The sequence below is a fragment of the Leptodactylus fuscus genome, chromosome 7, assembly GCF_031893055.1.
Source record: "Leptodactylus fuscus isolate aLepFus1 chromosome 7, aLepFus1.hap2, whole genome shotgun sequence".
Classification (NCBI taxonomy): Eukaryota; Metazoa; Chordata; class Amphibia; order Anura; family Leptodactylidae; genus Leptodactylus; species Leptodactylus fuscus.
Window position 1 is genome coordinate 44606951 of NC_134271.1, and position 21729 is coordinate 44628679.

Here is a 21729-nt window from a genome sequence, read left to right on the forward strand (position 1 = left end):
CCAAGGACCAGCGATCTTATCATTAATGCACAATATCTATGGACTTTTGTCACATTTCCCATTATGTACACAGCCATAGTGCTTTTTATTGTCTGCAAATGCTGATCCACAACCCGCAAAAAACTATGTCATCTGCAATCATGAATCCACAAAAAGACTAGTATGATCCTCTACACTTGTCTGTTCCGAAAATGTAGCCAAAAATAGGACATGACTCATAATTTACAGACCTTTTCTACGACTCAGACTCACGGCCGTGAAAAATGAGGTCTGTACTTTTATCCGGAATTGTGGACTTGCAAATGTGATAAAAACTATGGTTGTGTGCATGGCACCTACATGTACATCCATCTCAGGTTTATCCATTATTGATTTATTTCATATCTATCTATCTATCTATCTATCTATCTATCTACACTTCTCAAGATTGCAACATCAAGAAGGAAAAGTCTTGGAATTATGGAAATCACAGGATTGATAGATATGTTAATGATGTACAAACGATAAAAAAAGGGAAACAAAATATTCCAAACATTTTGATTTATTCAGTATTGAGTATGTGTGCCACTCACAGAACTTACGTACCTTGCCATGCTACCAGTGAGGTTATTAATGATTGTCTGAGGAATTTCATGGCATGTTGAATGCACTTGGGCACTCAAATAATCAAGATTGGCTGATGGCCGCACTGTTTCCAGTAGCCAGTCAATGACATCTGCCATGAACTAGTTGGGAGACAAGTCTGGAGATGCTGCAGATGATGGAAGTATCTTTAAGCCATGCAGATTACTTAAAGTAGCATGGCCTGCAATTGTTCTGTTGAAAAATGGCTCCTGGAAAACTTTGGAGAAAAGACCATACCACAACTTTCAATGCCAAATCAATATAATGCTGAGCTGTTAGTGGCATACCTGAAATGAAGATTAGTGGGGTCTGGCTATAGTACTTTATGCCACCCCACACCATAATCCCAGAAGTAGGACCTGTAGGATGTTCCCTTGTGAAGGCCTCGTTATGGGCATTTCCCATGTGGTCTCCAGACCAATCTGTAGCTATAATTGCATTCAATACAAAAAGACTTATTGCTGAAAAGCGTAGACCTCCATTCCAGCTTTCATTGTCAGTTTGCCATGATAGTCCTTGAGAGTAGTGGTATAAGGTCAATGGAATACCTACAGCCAATGGCTGGTTCATAGCCCAATTTTATATAACCACCTTCTGATGGTTTGTATCAAAACTGTTTGCCACCTAAGGGCCAAGATGAGAGATCTAATTTCACTCGCAGTGCAGAATGGATCGCTGTGAGTGATTCTTCTACTTAGGCATCCTTGTAGAAGTTCACCTCCACATCTAGATGTCCTGTCAGTTTTTCATTGATTTTCCAACCACTGAGACATGCAATGCTCTCGCAGAGTGATAAAACAAGGTCTCACAGTTCAAAGATTCTGTCCCCCTCAGTTTATTAGTGGCCATATTTGGCACAGCAGTGAACAGGAAGCATTGCACAATCATCCCACACCCACGTGGATTCATCTGACTAAAAATCTATACTTTCACTCCGGTATTATGCTCCTCCCACAGGTCACAGATCAGAGTTAGGTGCTTGAAAATTTGCAGATTTTAGCGACACCTGCCACTTAATCTATCTATATAACCTTATCGCTTTTGCTTCTTGGTGTTGCAATTTTAGGAATGTATCCAACCAACTGTAATTCTTTTTAATTATAATATTTATCTCTTCATTATAATAATATATACTACACAGGAGGGCTAGCGTCAGCACCCAGCTTTCCCAGGTAAGTGTCGGGGCCCCAAGTTCCTGATGTGGTCCATTCAGCAGTGGCGTAGAGTATAGAGCCTACAGCCAACTGGAAATGGACAAGGCCCTGGACCACCATGATAGCGGTTTGGGAAAGCCTGGTTCCCCGACCCCTATACATACAGCTAATGGAAAGGGGCCTGGCAATCACCAGGCCCCTTTCCAATAGAGGCCAGCTCAGGAGATATGATTAAAAATAAAATAAAAAAATACTTAAACTCACCTGTCCTGGGCTCAGCATCCACTTCAGAGCTCTTCCGGCCATTGACTGAGGACATCATCACGCCCCACGTGACTGCTGATGCCCAGTCACAATCCCCAGGAGTGACAACTGGGAAGAAGGACCTCAGTCACAAAGCAGAAGAAAAGCAAGGATACCCAGGAGAGGTGAGGTTAGGTAAGTATTATTTTTAATCACTTCCCCTGGATCTCTGATTATTATTCTCTGTGGTCTGAGGTGACCCCAGAGAGTATAATAGTAGTATCAGCTCTTGGGGGTGGGCTTTTGGAAGCATATGATATTGCGTGGGGTCAGCCTGGAACATGTAATACTGTGTGGGGCCACTCTGAAGCACATAATACTGTGTGGGGGACACTCTGGAACATGTAATACTGTGTGGGGGCCAACCTGGAGCACGTAATACTTTGTGTGGGCCACTCTGGAGCACATAATTCTGTGTTGGGGCACTGAGGAGCATATAATGCTGTTTGTGGGCTGCTGTGGAGCATAAAATGCTGTGTGGGGGTCACTGTGGAGCATATAATTCTGTGGAAAGCCAGGGCAGAAAATAAAGAATAATTCGGGGTACATGTCCACTTCAATTTTGTTTTTACTTTCTGATGTCTAAACAGGTTATATTTACTTGTATGGAATGGTCTGTAATATAGCCATCCACTCCAGCTGATCTCCTTAAGCAAAAAAATACCTTTTTTTTTTTTTTTTTGCTGCAGTGTTCAATTACTCCATACAGGGCCACTGGGGCTCTGTTGCCCAAGGGCTCACCCAAATCTGTAACCTGCTAGAGACACTACTATGACGTACTTGATGCATCTTGTATTGTTCAAAAATGTTTTTTAGAATATTTTGTTAGAGTTTTTTGCGCTACGTGTTGGGATTGGATGCTGGCCACATAGGATGTTTATAATCTTAAAGGGATCCTATTATTCACACAAAAATTTTTGTAGGTACCACTTTGGAATAGCCTTAAGAAAGGCTATTCATCTCCTACCTTTCGTTGTCTTCTCCGCGCCGCTGTTCGCCTACAATCCCGGTTTCTCTCAGTATGTAAATTAGCTCTCTCGCAGCACTGGGGGCGAGCCCCAGCGCTCAGACAGCACTGGCAGCGTCCCCAATGCTGCGAGAGAACAATACTGTGCAAGCGGCCATTTTCTTGTGGCCTGTGGGCAGGCGCAGTCTGCTCTGCCCAAGGCCTGAGACCTTAGAAGTTACAAGCCACCGCCGGAAGAAGAGGCTGAAGATGGTGCTGCTGAAGAAGAGGAGGCGGCACTGGAGAGAGTTCTCTCGCAGCATTGGGGACATCCCCAGTGCTGTCTAAGCGCTGGAGCCCACCCCAGTGCTGCGAGAGAGCTAATTTACATACCGAGAAAAACCGCGATTGTAGGCGAATGGTGACGCGGAGAAGACGACGAAAGGTAGGAGATGAATAGCCTTTCTTAAGGCTATTCCAACGTGGTACCTAGAAAAAATTGTGTCTGATTGATAGGATCCCTTTAATGCATTTGTTAGCAACTTTATTTTTCTTTTTAATAAATTTTGATCTTTATGTGAATGATAGCCCCAGTCCAGATTGTAATCCTATGTACATCACCCCATTATTTATAAAGGGATGAGGCATGTACAGTATAGGGCAAATGGATGTACCACGTGCATCACTGCTGCTAGTGCCCCCCTTTCTGGTATAGTCCGGGGCTCATACAGGGTCTAGGCACTTTACCAGTTTACATATATTTTTATGGTGTTTTGTTTGATGGGAACCATCTAATATGTACATTTATAATATATTACCATACCGGTATTCACATTTAACTCTTGCACTGCATCTTTTATATGGAAGACGCTATATATATGAAGAGAGTGGAGAGATTGTATTTTACTACAAATATAAATTGCTGACTATATTAATATGCTTTCGCTAAGAGATATGGACATAGAACACCACTCTGAATATCATAGATTGGGTCTATTCCATATTATCATAGTTAAGGGCAGGTCATACAATCCCAGTTTCAAAGATGGTGCTGGTATCAACTGAGGCAGGCTTTGAGCATGCACGAACTGATCATGTGACCAGCAATCCCGACTCCTCTATTTTCTTTCTGGGCATGCTCAGTAAACTCTATCAGATGCCAGTGAGCACATGTAGTGCTGGTTACTAACTACTGGATTCAATTAGGTATGGCAATTAATGTTTACTAATACCTGGCTGGGAGGTTTATTCATATTGTTCATTGCAGTATTTGTAGCATGTATTCCATCTTATATTCACATGCTATGGCACTTTGTAATGCACTTTTACAATTTGGATTGTACTTTCTCTGGTAATGTGATTTTGAGCAGATTTGTGATATATTTATATGAGCGATGAACTTTGACACATGTAACCCTATAAAATGTTTATGTCATCAATAACAAATTGCTTTAGAAAGATCCATGTGAATTGGACTGAGAAACTTTGTTGAATGGGGTTGTTTGGGCAGCGTATCACTGTACTGGAATTTGTATAGCGGATTGGGTGAACTCTGTGCAAATCTGCAGTAATTATGCAACAAAAGTTGCTTATATCTATGGGCGGGTCATTAAAGGGAGTGTACATTAAGCTTTTGTCATTGAGAACAACTGGCTAGACTGGTTGGCAGAATGATACGGTGGCTATAGGGGGTGCAGAGGTAGCAGTCACCCAAATATGCCACATAAAAATAACACTGTTCTGTTGATAGGTAGAGGACCCTGTACAGATCTTGCATTGGGGTAAAGGAGCTTCAATAATTTTACATTATAGCACATGGATAGCAAGGCTTTATATAGACAAATATACACTATACTAAAGGACCAAGTCCTGGTTAGCCCAATAACTGACTGCTCATTCCAAGAGGCTGCTATATCGCAAATGGAAAATAAAAATAAAATAAAAAAATCCAGAAATTTTCTTTTTGCCATAAACAAAATAGCAAATAAAAGGTATGAGACTCAAAATATTTCTGCTTCAATTTTAAAAAGGGATATGGTGTCCCATGCATGGGTTATATACACGTTTGATGGTAAGAATAGCCCATCATGCGCCATTCTTGACATCCAAACTTTTAGCAACCCCCATCTGAAACCTAACAAATCCATTTAATGCTGGGGGCCACACGGTGTCTCAGTGGTTAGCACTGTAGCCTTGCAGCGCTGTAGACCTGGTGTTCAAATCCCACCAAAGGCAAAAAACCATCTGCAAGGAGTTTGTATGTTCTCCCCGTGTTTGCATGGATTTCCATCCCAGATTCCAAAAAAGACATACTGATAGGGGGAAAAAATGTACATTGTGAGCTCTATGTCGGGCTCACAATCTACATTTTTAAAAAAAAAAAAAAATCCATTTAATGTCAATCAGTGATTGTTTGGATCCATTCACATTGGGTCTGTCGCAGTATTGTGGCTTTTGTTAGTATAATTTTTGATTATTGGAAAAGATATAATGTTTCGAAATGATTTAGTAAAGAAAAAATCCCACACGTAAATAAAAGACAACAGCCCTCCAGTTCTCCATAACACGTCTGGCTTTTATCCTGTGAGGTTCCATTGCTTCTTGAGGGCAATGCAAAACCTTCATATCCTCGGCCCCTTTTCCTATTTAACAGTAAATTATTGCTGTTATTATCATGACTGTGGAACTACAATTATAAAGTGCCCTTTGTTCAAAGGTTTTGACAATGAAGAGTCTGGGCTGAAATTACGATGATATACACTGGTAATATATGTCCAGTTAAGACAAAGAATTGGTCTGAATATGTTTCCCAGCCATGCATCACAGACACTTCCAGAGAAGAGCCGCTTTTAAACATTTCAATTAGCCCTGACACGGCCCGGGTTAGCCCACAGATTATTTCGCCACTGTGCCGTTAAGTTTTATTAGCCTTTCCCCACAAATTACACATTTGTGTAAGCGTCTATAAATCCGCAGTGTTAACAGCTGAGTAATTGTTATAGATAATGCCAACCCTACAATTCTAGTTTTCTTCTTGTTTTGTATGTTTCCAGCAAAGACATTTTGCTGTCTTTCTTCTTAAAGAATGAGCACATTTATTTCTTACTGAATTTATCTAACTGAATACTGAAATTAACCAATACTGAGAATTACATTTAGTTTATGGCAGACCTGCATCTGCACTCGGGTTTGGGATACAGTGCTGCTTTCTAAACCCCATCATGGATTAAACTGTGTATACAGGGCCTCTCAGCACTCCTGATATGTCTGCTGTATGAAACACTTAATGGCGGACTCTATATTAACCTCTGTGTTGTACCTGTTATCTGTCCTGGAAGTGTATGAATACGTTGACAACTGAGTGTTACCATTCCTCAAGCCAATGGAGTGTGTCCCTATATAGTCAGACCAAGCCCTATCATTGGAGGTGGTGTCAGACCAGTGGCGTAACTACCGCCATAGCAGCAGAGGCAGCTGCCACAGGGCCCGGGACATTAGGGGCCCGGTGACAGCTGCTACCGCTGCTATCATTATACTTGGGGGGTCTTTTTGGACCCCCGAGTATAATGATGGGCGGAACGGGAGAGGTAAGAAACATTAAAAACACTGTTTCTTACCTCTCCACGATCCTGGCCAGGCCTCCTTCTTAGTTGTCTGACGTCTCTGACGTCACATGAACCTGGCCTGCGTCCGGGTCATGGGACGTCTGACGTCATTGAAGAAGGACGACAGCGTAGGAGCCGGGGGACAGGTAAGAAACTGTTGTTTTTTTTATGTTTTTATTCCCCTGGGTCCCAGAGTATAATAATTGTTTATGGGTGTCCACAGTGGGACATAATACTGTGTGCAGGGGCAACTATGGGACATAATACTGTGTGCAGGAGCCACTATAGGGGATAATACTGTGTGCAGGAGCCACTATAGGGGATAATACTGTGTGCAGGAGCCACTATAGGGGATAATACTGTGTGCAGGGACCACTATTGGGGATAATACTGTGTGCAGGGGCCACTATAGGGGATAATACTGTGTGCAGGAGCCACTATAGGGGATAATACTGTGTGCAGGGACCACTATTGGGGATAATACTGTGTGCAGGGGCCACTATGGGGGATAATACTGTGTGTAGGGGCCACTATGGGGGATAATACTGTGTGCAGGGGCCACTATGGGGGATAATACTGTGTGCAGGGGCCACTATGGGGGATAATACTGTGTGCAGGGGCCACTATGGGGGATAATACTGTGTGCAGGGGCCACTATGGGGCATAATAGAACGCGCAGGAATGCGTAGGAGGGGGTCGGTCGAGGTCTTTGGCGTCGGTCAGGGCGCCCATGTCAAAAGTTCGCCACGGTGCCCCACCTTTCCTAGTTACGTCACTGTGTCAGACTGTGTAGGGACTCTAGCTATAAGGAAAGGGGAAATATCACATGCAGGGCTGCTTTAACCATGGGGCAAAATGTGCACTTGCATCGGGCACTATGGTTATTGTTTTGGGGTTTTTTGTAGCCCCCTTAAAAATAAAAGTTTCCCCTTAAGAAATCCCACTTTAAAAACAAGTTTTCCCTTATAAATAGAAATAAATATAAGGACTCATGAATAATAATTCTTATAAATAATAGTCCTCTTCTTTATAAATAAAGGGAAACTATTATTTATAACAGAGAGGGGGGTATTAGTTATAAATGGGGAACTATAAGGTAGTACTATTATTTATAAAGGGGAGCTATTATTGATAAGAGGGAACTATTAGTAATAAGGGGGACTATTATTTATAAGGAGGGACAATTACTGATAAGGGGTGCTATTTATAAGCAGGGACCCTTATTTATAAGGGGGCATAATTATTTTTAAGGAATAAGCAAGGAATCTTATCCCCTTTTTAAATAGTAGACCCTGCTCATAAATAAGGGTGCAGTTACCTGTGAACAAGAAATATTATTTATAAGGGGGAACTATTATTTCACAGAAACCCGAACGCAGGTGTGAACCTAGCATAAGAAGGAATTATATTATGTGGGGGCCATTTTAATTTGGGTGGGTCAGGTATGTTTAAGTGGTGGTGATACGGGATGCCCACTTATGAAACTTTTGCACTGGCCCCACCAATGGGTTAAAATGGCCCTGATCACATGGTAAGTATTTGATCAGTATTTGTAAGCCAAAAACAGAAGTGGAATTTGTACATAGAAAAAGTATAACAGAAAGATCTAAGTGTTTTGGTCCAACTTCTGGTTTGCAAAATACTGACCATGTGAGAGCGGCTTTATGATAAGCGATAATCCATGTTCTAAATTAGAAAAATTTTAATGAAAGGTGTTAGAGCAGTGACGTAACTATAGGGGTCACGGCAGTCACAGATGGGACCAGGACCCTAAGCCAGAGAGAACACAAGGATGGTCCTCTCACCACTCAGTATATGATAAAGCAGTTCTAGAAGCACAATGTAATGCAATGATAAGTCTGTGGCAAGGGGGCTGCTTATTGCAACCAGCACTCTCCTGGTGACGTCATGTGCCCAAGCTTACAGCTGAATCCTGTCACAGTGGTCACATGGGCATGCCAAGCACCATGACGCTCACAGTGCCCACGAGACTGCTGATGCCCAATCACAGACCTCAGCAGTAAACCCCGAGTGCACGACATCACTGAGGAGACAGAAGGAGAGCATGCCGGGTGCCGCGAAGGGGCCCAAAAGAGGTGAGGGAATAAAAGTATTAATTTTTTTTTTTACACACCCCCAAGCCATATAATAGTTGGAATCATGTGTATCTCCCTGTTTCGTCTATACTATAGTTGCTGCATGAATTGTAATATGTGGCTAATGCTTTATTTCATATGCCAGTTTTTATATTTTGCTTGCAACCTGTGCATAATAAATTACACCTCTGCTGTACACATGACTTTACTACATCATAGTGTGAATGTGCACATATTTCACTAGACTAGCTTTGCCATAGGACATACAAACCCCAGCAGCAACCATTCTTTTTCCCCAGATGACTTTCAGTCGGTATGCTTGAATAACCATAAGTGACAGCTATTTATGATGTGGCTGACAGCAGATCTCAGTAAACACTAGACATGCTGAAAGACGTGCCCTACGCTGACCTGAAACCGCACAAGGGTTGAATATTTGTATGAGCCTTTCTGATACACCTCAAATAACCGTCCCTCTAATTACATCTAGGAGATACATATCCTACATATAAAAACTGACATGAACCTGCAGTTTCCTCTTGACATCTGTCAGCGCGGATAAATATAATTTCCTCCGAGGCCTTTACAAGTTCAGTAACAGGTAAGAATTGGCGAGCGCAGTGTCATTATACAGCTGATTGAGTTATGACAGCTGAAATCAGCTGGGAGAGCAGCGCGTGGAAGGCAAGGGGCAGGGAGCAGACAAATGATGATTAAGTGATCACTTTAAGGAACAATCTTCATGATATTTCATGCTCAGTCCAGAGTATAAAGTCTCAGCTCCTAACGGCTCCATCAATTGATTTGATTTAGTGCGCCAGCTTATCCCAGTCATAATATTTCATAGAAATTGTATCGCAGACAGAAATAATATCTACATCAATATTAACCCTGAAAGGACTAATGGACACCAGCTATAATTTCCTGGACATCCATAAAAAGCATTTTGCTGGTGTTTGGCATGAGGCAATTTGTCTTTCCTATTTTAAGCCCCCTCCTTCCTGTATTTACTGCATCGGAGCTTCTACTGCTTTCACCTCTGACACTCTTTCATTACCACTGAACAAGGAGCCTGGCCATACTGACTCCTGTGCTCAGGGGCCCTAACAAGATGCTATTAAGGTCTCATTTTGTACCCAATATCCAAAGATTTGCGATTTATATACTATTTGTACTTTGTAAGATTTTTCTAACAATTGTTCTTTATTATTTAAATAACTGTTTTCAATATTTTTTTAAAAAATGTTTAATATATTATAATTAGAGATGAGCGAACAGTGTTCTATCGAACACATGTTCGATCGGATATCAGGGTGTTCGCCATGTTCGAATCGAATCGAACACCACGTGGTAAAGTGCGCCAAAATTCGATTCCCCTCCCACCTTCCCTGGCGCCTTTTTTGCACCAATAACAGCGCAGGGGAGGTGGGACAGGAACTACGACACTGGGGGCATTGAAAAAAATTGGAAAAAGTCATTGGCTGCCGAAATCAGGTGACCTCCATTTTAGACGAATAGTGGATTTCAAATCCGGGTCATATGAGAATGTGAACTTTGTGACTATGAGACAGGGATAGCTGTACAGGCAGGGATAGCTAGGGATAACCTTTATTTAGGGGGGAATGTTATTAAAAATAACTTTTTGGGGCTCTATCGGGTGTGTAATTGTGATTTTTGTGAGATAAACTTTTTCCCATAGGGATGCATTGGCCAGCGCTGATTGGCCGAATTCCGTACTCTGGCCAATCAGTGCTGGCCAATGCATTCTATTAGCTTGATGAAGCAGAGTGTGCACAAGGGTTCAAGCGCACCCTCGGCTCTGATGTAGCAGAGCCGAGGCTGCACAAGGGTTCAAGCGCACCCTCGGCTCTGATGTAGGAGAGCCGAGGGTGCACTTGAACCCTTGTGCACCCTCAGCTCTGCTACATCAGAGCCGAGGGTGCGCTTGAACCCTTGTGCACACTCTGCTTCATCAAGCTAATAGAATGCATTGGCCAGCGCTGATTGGCCAATGTATTCTATTAGCCTGATGAAGTAGAGCTGAATGTGTGTGCTAAGCACACACATTCAGCTCTACTTCATCGGGCTAATAGAATGCATTGGCCAGCGCTGATTGGCCAGAGTACGGAACTCGACCAATCAGCGCTGGCTCTGCTGGAGGAGGCGGAGTCTAAGATCGCTCCACACCAGTCTCCATTCAGGTCCGACCTTAGACTCCGCCTCCTCCGGCAGAGCCAGCGCTGATTGGCCGAAGGCTGGCCAATGCATTCCTATGCGAATGCAGAGACTTAGCAGTGCTGAGTCAGTTTTGCTCAACTACACATCTGATGCACACTCGGCACTGCTACATCAGATGTAGCAATCTGATGTAGCAGAGCCGAGGGTGCACTAGAACCCCTGTGCAAACTCAGTTCACGCTAATAGAATGCATTGGCCAGCGCTGATTGGCCAATGCATTCTATTAGCCCGATGAAGTAGAGCTGAATGTGTGTGCTAAGCACACACATTCAGCACTGCTTCATCAAGCCAATACAATGCATTAGCCAGTGCTGATTGGCCAGAGTACGGAATTCGGCCAATCAGCGCTGGCTCTGCTGGAGGAGGCGGAGTCTAAGGTCGCTCCACACCAGTCTCCATTCAGGTCCGACCTTAGACTCCGCCTCCTCCGGCAGAGCCAGCGCTGATTGGCCGAAGGCTGGCCAATGCATTCCTATGCGAATGCATACTTAGCAGTGCTGAGTCAGTTTTGCTCAACTACACATCTGATGCACACTCGGCACTGCTACATCAGATGTAGCAATCTGATGTAGCAGAGCCGAGGGTGCACTAGAACCCCTGTGCAAACTCAGTTCACGCTAATAGAATGCATTGGCCAGCGCTGATTGGCCAATGCATTCTATTAGCCCGATGAAGTAGAGCTGAATGTGTGTGCTAAGCACACACATTCAGCACTGCTTCATCACGCCAATACAATGCATTAGCCAGTGCTGATTGGCCAGAGTACGGAATTCGGCCAATCAGCGCTGGCTCTGCTGGAGGAGGCGGAGTCTAAGATCGCTCCACACCAGTCTCCATTCAGGTCCGACCTTAGACTCCGCCTCCTCCAGCAGAGCCAGCGCTGATTGGTCGAGTTCCGTACTCTGGCCAATCAGCGCTGGCCAATGCATTCTATTAGCCCGATGAAGTAGAGCTGAATGTGTGTGCTTAGCACACACATTCAGCTCTACTTCATCGGGCTAATAGAATGCATTGGCCAGCGCTGATTGGCCGAATTCCGTACTCTGGCCAATCAGCACTGGCTAATGCATTGTATTGGCTTGATGAAGCAGTGCTGAATGTGTGTGCTTAGCACACACATTCAGCTCTACTTCATCGGGCTAATAGAATGCATTGGCCAATCAGCGCTGGCCAATGCATTCTATTAGCGTGAACTGAGTTTGCACAGGGGTTCTAGTGCACCCTCGGCTCTGCTACATCAGATTGCTACATCTGATGTAGCAGTGCCGAGTGTGCATCAGATGTGTAGTTGAGCAAAACTGACTCAGCACTGCTAAGTCTGCATTCGCATAGGAATGCATTGGCCAGCCTTCGGCCAATCAGCGCTGGCTCTGCCGGAGGAGGCGGAGTCTAAGGTCGGACCTGAATGGAGACTGGTGTGGAGCTATCTTAGACTCCGCCTCCTCCAGCAGAGCCAGCGCTGATTGGTCGAGTTCCGTACTCTGGCCAATCAGCACTGGCCAATGCATTTCTATGGGGAAAAGTTAGCTTGCGAAAATCGCAAACTGACAGGGATTTCCATGAAATAAAGTGACTTTTATGCCCCCAGACATGCTTCCCCTGCTGTCCCAGTGTCATTCCAGGGTGTTGGTATCATTTCCTGGGGTGTCATAGTGGACTTGGTGACCCTCCAGACACGAATTTGGGTTTCCCCCTTAACGAGTTTATGTTCCCCATAGACTATAATGGGGTTCGAAACCCATTCGAACACTCGAACAGTGAGCGGCTGTTCGAATCGAATTTCGAACCTCGAACATTTTAGTGTTCGCTCATCTCTAATTATAATTAGTTTGAATAAATAGAACTTTGGACTCAAGATTAATTATTAATAATTACCTGATATCCAAAAAAATAAAAACTCATTGGAATGACTAGTTTAAAAGAAAAGTACTGCCACAATCACTAATCATAATCGTCATAATAATAATTGCAATAATAATGGATATACTGTAATAATAATCATTTAAGATATGTTCACATGGAGGAATTTGCCACAGGTTTGGGGGCTGATTTTGTCCCAGAATCCACCTCCTATTGTTTTGAAAGGGAGGCCGAGATTGCAGCAGGACACGGAAGATGCGTCCTGCTCAAACTTCCCATGGAAGCAATCCTGTGACCAGTGGCGTAACAAGGAATGGCGGGCCCCATGGTGAACTTTTGACATGGGCTCCCCTTCCCGGCCGACACCGAAGACCTCGACCGACCCCCTCCTACGCATTCTTGCGCGCTCTATTATGCCCCATAGTGGCCCCTGCACACAGTATTATGCCCCATAGTGGCCCCTGCACACAGTATTATCCCCCATAGTGGCCCCAGTACACAGTATTATTCCCCATAGTGTCCCCTGCACACAGTATTATCCCCCATAGTAGCCCCTGCACACAGTATTATCCCCCATAGTGTCCCCTGCACACAGTATTATCCCCCATAGTAGCCCCTGCACACAGTATTATCCCCCATAGTGTCCCCCGCACACAGTATTATGCCCCACTGTGAACACCCATAAACAATTATTATACTCTGGGGTCTTTTCAGACCCCAGAGTATATTAGTTGGAGACCCACAGGGAGAAAAACATAAAAAAAACTCTGTTGCTCACCTATCTCCCGCTTCCTACGCTGTCGGCCTCCGCTGTAGTCCATATTCAATGACGTCAGACGTCACATGACCCGGGACGCAGGCCGCGGTCATGAGACGTCAGACGACTAGGCCTGAAGCCTGCCCGGATCATGGAGAGGTAAGTAACAGTGTTTAATGATAGTGTTTGTGGGGCCCGCGGTGTCACTTACCGATCCCTGCCCTGCCAGGATCAGTAAGTAAATAGGGCCCGGTAACTGCCTATTAAGAAAAAAGAAAAAAACGCAGCAGTAGTGGCTGTCACTGGGCCCCTAATGTCCTGGGCCCTGTTGCAGCTGCCTCTGCTGCTAGGTCGGTAGTTATGCCACTGCCTGTGACTCAGCATCACATTGCGGCTAGACCGTGGCGAAAATGCTGGCGGCAGAAAACGCAGGGGAATTCCTCCATATTTTCCGCTGTGTGAACATACCCGTATTCCAAAAAACAATCATATTTAGATTTGTAGACAAAAGTTAAACATTAATTATTTATAAAATTACTGGGTTTTCAAGATTCTTTGTTTTCATTGGTTGCCAATGCAGGGACAGTGCATTCACAAAGAGATAATCTACAACAAGGAAATGATGGCTGTGTTTCAGAGTATAGAAAGTTTCTGCATTCATGGTCATATCCACCGGCAACCAATCAAGAAAAAAGATACATTTTTAAAGAAATTTTTTTAATTATTTATATTTGCAAAAACTCTCCATCACACTGTGTATAGGGTGAGCAGAAAAAAAAAGCAATTATTGTTTGTATAATAAAAAGTTATACAGTTTTCAAATATCCTTTCTGTATTAATTTCTCAGTTTTCTAGATTTCGGTTTGCTGTCATTCCTTCTGTTACTTTTAGTGGATGAAAGTCTGACCATGGTCATGTGATATACAGTCCATGATCATGTGATATACAGTCTATGATCATGTGATATACAGTCTATGGTCATGTGATATACAGTCTATGGTCATGTGATGTACAGTCCATGGTCATGTGATGAACACACAGGTGCACAGCTTGTTTTAGTCATAGAACAATAATAAGACCTCTGCCTACTAACGAGCCGTGCACCTGTGTGCTAATCACATGACCATGGACCATAAATCACATGACCATGGTCAGACTTGTTTAGGAATTCTAGGAAAGTCAGAGGCAGCTGGGGTGGGTGTAACACAATAAAATAGTCATGGTTACCCATCCTCAGCATTTTGTTGTACACCTTTGATCCCCTTTCCCTTCTGTATAGAGATTTACCAAGCCGTAAATGGAGAGGTTCAGGTTGATGGAGAGACAAGTTGCGCCTCTCGGATATATCACCAATTCCCAGAAACTACTGAGGCCTGTGATTGGTCTCAGTGGTCATGTAAGCCTATCTGATTCCAGCCGAGCAAGTTCTGGCATAAGAGGGAATCATCATGAAGCGAGTTACACTCACATAGAAATATGGCCCACACATGGACTATTTCCTGTAGACTGTTGCGGTTTATTGTATAAATACATATGTACGGCATGAATGCATAACAGTGCATTTACTAACACCTTTATTACCTTTTTAACACTACATTATTTCTAAATATGCCAATTGAGTGTATGAATTATGAGTCTATTATGTAGAATTAGACTCATCATTTTCTTACATCAAGCGATATTTTATTCAAATGGAAGAGGAGAAAGCTGTTTAAAGCATAACTTGCAGTGTCCATATGTTAAAAACCAATAATTGAAGCTTACTTAATTCAACAATAAATCATCAAAACCACTGTAATTTGCCTTGCAATAGTCTGCGTATCGCTAATTTATTCACAGGTAGAGATGAGCGAACAGTGTTCTATCGAACTCATGTTCGATCGGATATTAGGCTGTTCGGCATGTTCGAATCGAATCGAACACCGCGTGGTAAAGTGCGCCATTACTCGATTCCCCTCCCACCTTCCCTGGCGCCTTTTTTGGGACAGGAACTACGACACCGGTGACGTTGAAAAAAGTAGGCAAAACCCATTGGCTGCCGAAAACATGTGACCTCTAATTTAAAAGAACAGCGACGCCCAGCTTCGCGTCATTCTGAGCTTGCAATTCACCGGGGACGGAGGTTTCCGTCCAGCTAGCTAGGGCTTAGATTCTGGGTAGGCAGGGACAGGCTAGGATAGGAAGGAGAAGACAACCAACAGCTCTTGTAAGAGCTAAATTCCAGGGAGAAGCTTGTCAGTGTAACGTGGCACTGACGGGCTCAATCGCCGCAACCCAGCTTTCCCAGGATCCTGAATGGAATACACTGTCAGTGTATTCCCGTATACCCGATATATACCCCCGATACCCGTTCCAACGGTGTGCCCCCCCCACCTTCACCCCAGAAATACCCTGCAAGTCCCCTAGCAATAGAATTGGGGCTATATACACCCACTATTTTTGCTACTGCCATATAGTGCCATTGTCTCACTGGGAATTCAAAGAATATATTGGGCTTACATATAACTTCAATTCCAGGCAGAAGCTTGTCAGTGTAACGTGGCACTGACGGGCTCAATCGCCGCAACCCAGCTTTCCCAGGATCCTGAATGGAATACACTGACAGTGTATTCCCGTATACCCGATATATACCCCCGATACCCGTTCCAACGGTGTGCCCCCCCACCTTCACCCCAGAAATACACTGCAAGTCCCCTAGCAATAGAATTGGGGCTATATACACCCACTATTTTTGCTACTGCCATATAGTGCCATTGTCTGACTGGGAATTCAAAGAATATATTGGGGTTACGTGCACCCACAATTTTTGCTACTGGTATATAGTGCCATTGTCTGACTGGGAATTCAAAGAATATATTGGGGTTATAAATACCCTCATTTCTTGCTACTGGTATATAGTGCCATTGTCTGACTGGGAATTCAAAGAATATATTGGGGTTACAAATACCCTCATTTCTTGCTACTGGTATATAGTGCCATTGTCTGACTGGGAATTCAAAGAATATATTGGGGTTACAAATACCCTCATTTCTTGCTACTGCCATATAGTGCCAGTTTCTGACTGGTAATTCAAAGAATATATTGGGGTTATAAATACCCTCATTTCTTGCTACTGGTATATAGTGCCATTGTCTGACTGGGAATTCAAAGAATATATTGGGGTTACAAATACCCTCATTTCTTGCTACTGCCATATAGTGCCAGTTTCTGACTGGTAATTCAAAGAATATATTGGGGTTACGTGCACCCACAATTTTTGCTACTGGTATATAGTGCCATTGTCTGACTGGGAATTCAAAGAATATATTGGGGTTACAAATACCCTCATTTCTTGCTACTGGTATATAGTGCCATTGTCTGACTGGGAATTCAAAGAATATATTGGGGTTACAAATACCCTCATTTCTTGCTACTGGTATATAGTGCCATTGTCTGACTGGGAATTCAAAGAATATATTGGGGTTATAAATACCCTCATTTCTTGCTACTGCCATATAGTGCCAGTTTCTGACTGGTAATTCAAAGAATATATTGGGGTTACGTGCACCCACAATTTTTGCTACTGGTATATAGTGCCATTGTCTGACGGGGAATTCAAAGAATATATTGGGGTTATAAATACCCTCATTTCTTGCTACTGGTATATAGTGCCATTGTCTGACTGGGAATTCAAAGAATATATTGGGGTTACAAATACCCTCATTTCTTGCTACTGCCATATAGTGCCAGTTTCTGACTGGTAATTCAAAGAATATATTGGGGTTATAAATACCCTCATTTCTTGCTACTGGTATATAGTGCCATTGTCTGACTGGGAATTCAAAGAATATATTGGGGTTATAAATACCCTCATTTCTTGCTACTGGTATATAGTGCCATTGTCTGACTGGTAATTCAAAGAATATATTGGGGTTACGTGCACCCACAATTCTTGCTACTGGTATATAGTGCCATTGTCTGACTGGGAATTCAAAGAATATATTGGGGTTACAAATACCCTCATTTCTTGCTACTGGTATATAGTGCCATTGTCTGACTGGAAATTCAAAGAATATATTGGGGTTATAAATACCCTCATTTCTTGCTACTGCCATATAGTGCCAGTTTCTGACTGGTAATTCAAAGAATATATTGGGGTTACAAATACCCTCATTTCTTGCTACTGCCATATAGTGCCAGTTTCTGACTGGTAATTCAAAGAATATATTGGGGTTACGTGCACCCACAATTTTTGCTACTGGTATATAGTGCCATTGTCTGACTGGGAATTCAAAGAATATATTGGGGTTACAAATACCCTCATTTCTTGCTACTGGTATATAGTGCCATTGTCTGACTGGGAATTCAAAGAATATATTGGGGTTATAAATACCCTCATTTCTTGCTACTGGTATATAGTGCCATTGTCTGACTGGGAATTCAAAGAATATATTGGGGTTACAAATACCCTCATTTCTTGCTACTGCCATATAGTGCCAGTTTCTGACTGGTAATTCAAAGAATATATTGGGGTTACGTGCACCCACAATTTTTGCTACTGGTATATAGTGCCATTGTCTGACTGGGAATTCAAAGAATATATTGGGGTTACAAATACCCTCATTTCTTGCTACTGGTATATAGTGCCGTTGTCTGACTGGGAATTCAAAGAATTTATTGGGGTTACAAATACCCTCATTTCTTGCTACTGGTATATAGTGCCATTGTCTGACTGGGAATTCAAAGAATATATTGGGGTTACAAATACCCTCATTTCTTGCTACTGCCATATAGTGCCAGTTTCTGACTGGTAATTCAAAGAATATATTGGGGTTACGTGCACCCACAATTTTTGCTACTGGTATATAGTGCCATTGTCTGACTGGGAATTCAAAGAATATATTGGGGTTATAAATACCCTCATTTCTTGCTACTGCCATATAGTGCCAGTTTCTGACTGGTAATTCAAAGAATATATTGGGGTTATAAATACCCTCATTTCTTGCTACTGGTATATAGTGCCATTGTCTGACTGGGAATTCAAAGAATATATTGGGGTTACGTGCACCCACAATTTTTGCTACTGGTATATAGTGCCAATTTCTAACTGGGAATTCAAAATGCGCAAGGCTCCCGGAAAGGGACGTGGACGAGGCCGTGGGCGAGGTCGGGGGAATGGTTCTGGGGAGCAAGGTAGCAGTGAAGCCACAGGGCGTCCCGTGCCTACTCCTGTGGGGCAGCAAGCATTGCGCCACTCCACAGTGCCAGGGTTGCTTGCCACATTAACTAAACTGCAGGGTACAAACCTTAGTAGGCCCGAGAACCAGGAACAGGTCTTGCAATGGCTGTCAGAGAACGCTTACAGCACATTGTCCAGCAGCCAGTCAGACTCTGCCTCCTCTCCTCCTATTACCCAACAGTCTTGTCCTCCTTCCTCCCAAAATTCCCAAGCTTCACAGAACAATAACCCCAACTTTCCCTGCTCCCCAGAGCTGTTCTCCGCTCCTTTCATTGTCCCTCAACCTGCCTCTCCACGTCACGATTCCACGAACCTAACAGAGGAGCATCTATGTCCAGATGCTCAAACACTAGAGTCTCCTCCATCTCCGTTCGATTTGGTGGTGGATGACCAGCAACCCACCCTCATCGACGATGATGTGACGCAGTTGCCGTCAGGGCATCCAGTTGACCGGCGCATTGTGCGGGAGGAGGAGATGAGACAGGAGTTGGAAGAGGAAGTGGTGGATGATGAGGACACTGACCCGACCTGGACAGGGGGGATGTCAAGCGGGGAAAGTAGTGTGGATGTTGAGGCAGGTGCAGCACCAAAAAGGGTAGCTAGAGGCAGAGGCAGAGGTCAGCAGCTTAGGCGAAGCCAGGCCACACCCGGAATCTCCCAAGATGTTCCAGTTCGTACCCAGCCCCGAAAAACTCCCACCTCGAGGGCACGTTTCTCGAAGGTGTGGAGTTTTTTCAAGGAATGCGCCGAGGACAGATATAGTGTTGTCTGCACAATTTGCCTCTCGAAATTGATTAGGGGCTCTGAGAAGAGCAACCTGTCCACCACTTCAATGCGCCGTCATTTGGAATCCAAGCACTGGAATCAGTGGCAGGCAGCAACCGTTCACGCCACTGCCACTGCCTCTGCCACTGCCTCTGCCTCTGCCACTGCCACTACTGACTGTGCTGGCGATGCACTCCAGAGGACGAGCCAGGACACCACTTCATCTGCCTCCGCCACTTTGTTGACTTCTCCCTCATCCTCCCCTGTTCCTGTCTTATCTCCTTCTCCTGCACCATCAAAGGCACCATCAGGCGCTTCTTTACAACAACCCACCATCTCTCAGACATTGGAGCGGCGGCAGAAATACACTGCTAACCACCCACACGCGCAAGCCTTGAACGCCAACATCGCTAAACTGCTGGCCCAGGAGATGTTGGCGTTCCGGCTTGTTGAAACTCCCGCCTTCCTGGACCTGATGGCAACTGCGGCACCTCGCTATGCCGTCCCTAGCCGTCACTACTTCTCCCGGTGTGCCGTCCCCGCCTTGCACCAGCACGTGTCACTCAACATCAGGCGGGCCCTTAGTTCCGCGCTTTGCACAAAGGTCCACTTGACCACCGACGCGTGGACAAGTGCATGCGGACAGGGACGCTACATTTCACTGACGGCACACTGGGTGAATGTAGTTGAGGCTGGGACTGCTTCCCAAACTGGCCCGGTGTACCTCGTCTCCCCGCCTAACATTCCTGGCAGGGACACGAGAATAACACCCCCCTCCTCCTCCTCCTCTGCCACCGCCTCCTCCTCCGCCACCGCCTCCTCCTCCGCTGTTAGATTGACCCCAGCTACGAGTTGGAAACGTTGCAGCACTGGCGTTGGTAGATGTCAGCAGGCTGTTCTGAAGCTGATCAGCTTGGGGGACAGACAGCACACTGCCTCCGAGGTGAGGGATGCCCTCCTCGATGAGACGGCAATATGGTTTGAGCCGCTGCACCTGGGCCCAGGCATGGTCGTTTGTGATAACGGCCGGAACCTGGTAGCAGCTCTGGAGCTTGCCGGACTCCAACATGTTCCATGCCTGGCCCACGTCTTCAACCTAGTGGTGCAACGTTTCCTAAAGAGCTACCCCAATGTTCCAGAGCTACTGGTGAAAGTGCGGCGCATGTGCGCCCACTTTCGCAAGTCGACAGTAGCCGCTGCTAGCTTAAAATCTCTCCAGCAACGCCTGCATGTGCCACAACACCGGCTTTTGTGCGACGTCCCCACACGCTGGAACTCAACGTTTCAGATGTTGAATAGAGTGGTTGAGCAGCAGAGACCTTTGATGGAATACCAGCTACAAAACCCTAGGGTGCCACAAAGTCAGCTGCCTCAGTTTCACATCCATGAGTGGCCATGGATGAGAGACCTTTGTGACATCCTACGGGTCTTTGAGGAGTCCACAAGGAGGGTGAGCTCTGAGGATGCGATGGTGAGCCTTACAATCCCGCTCTTGTGTGTTCTGAGAGAATCCCTGATTGACATCAGGGATAACTCAGATCACACAGAGGAGTTAGGGATAGCATCCGATCCGTCACAGCTGGAGAGTAGGTCCACACATCTGTCCGCTTCACTGCGTTTAATGGAGGAGGAGGAGGAGGAGGAAGAAGAGTTGTCCGATGATGTGATGGTGATACAGGAGGCTTCCGGGCAACTTCGAATCGTCCCATTGTTGCAGCACGGATGGGTAGACATGGAGGATGAGGAGGAAATGGAGATTGAACTTTCCGGTGGGGCCAGAGGAGTCATGCCAACTAACACTGTGGCAGACATGGCTGAGTTCATGTTGGGGTGCTTTACAACCGACAAGCGTATTGTCAAAATCATGGAGGACAACCAGTACTGGATCTTTGCTATCCTTGACCCCCGGTATAAAAACAACATCTCGTCTTTTATTCCGGTAGAGGGGAGGGCCAATCCCATCAATGCTTGCCACAGGCAATTGGTGCAGAATATGATGGAGATGTTTCCAGCATGTGACGTTGGCGGCAGGGAGGGCAGTTCCTTCAGTAGGCAACCAAGTTCTCACCGGTCCACACAAACGAGGGGCACACTGTCTAAGGTCTGGGACACCTTGATGGCACCCCCTCGCCAAAGTGCCGCCACGGAGGGTCCTAGTGTCAC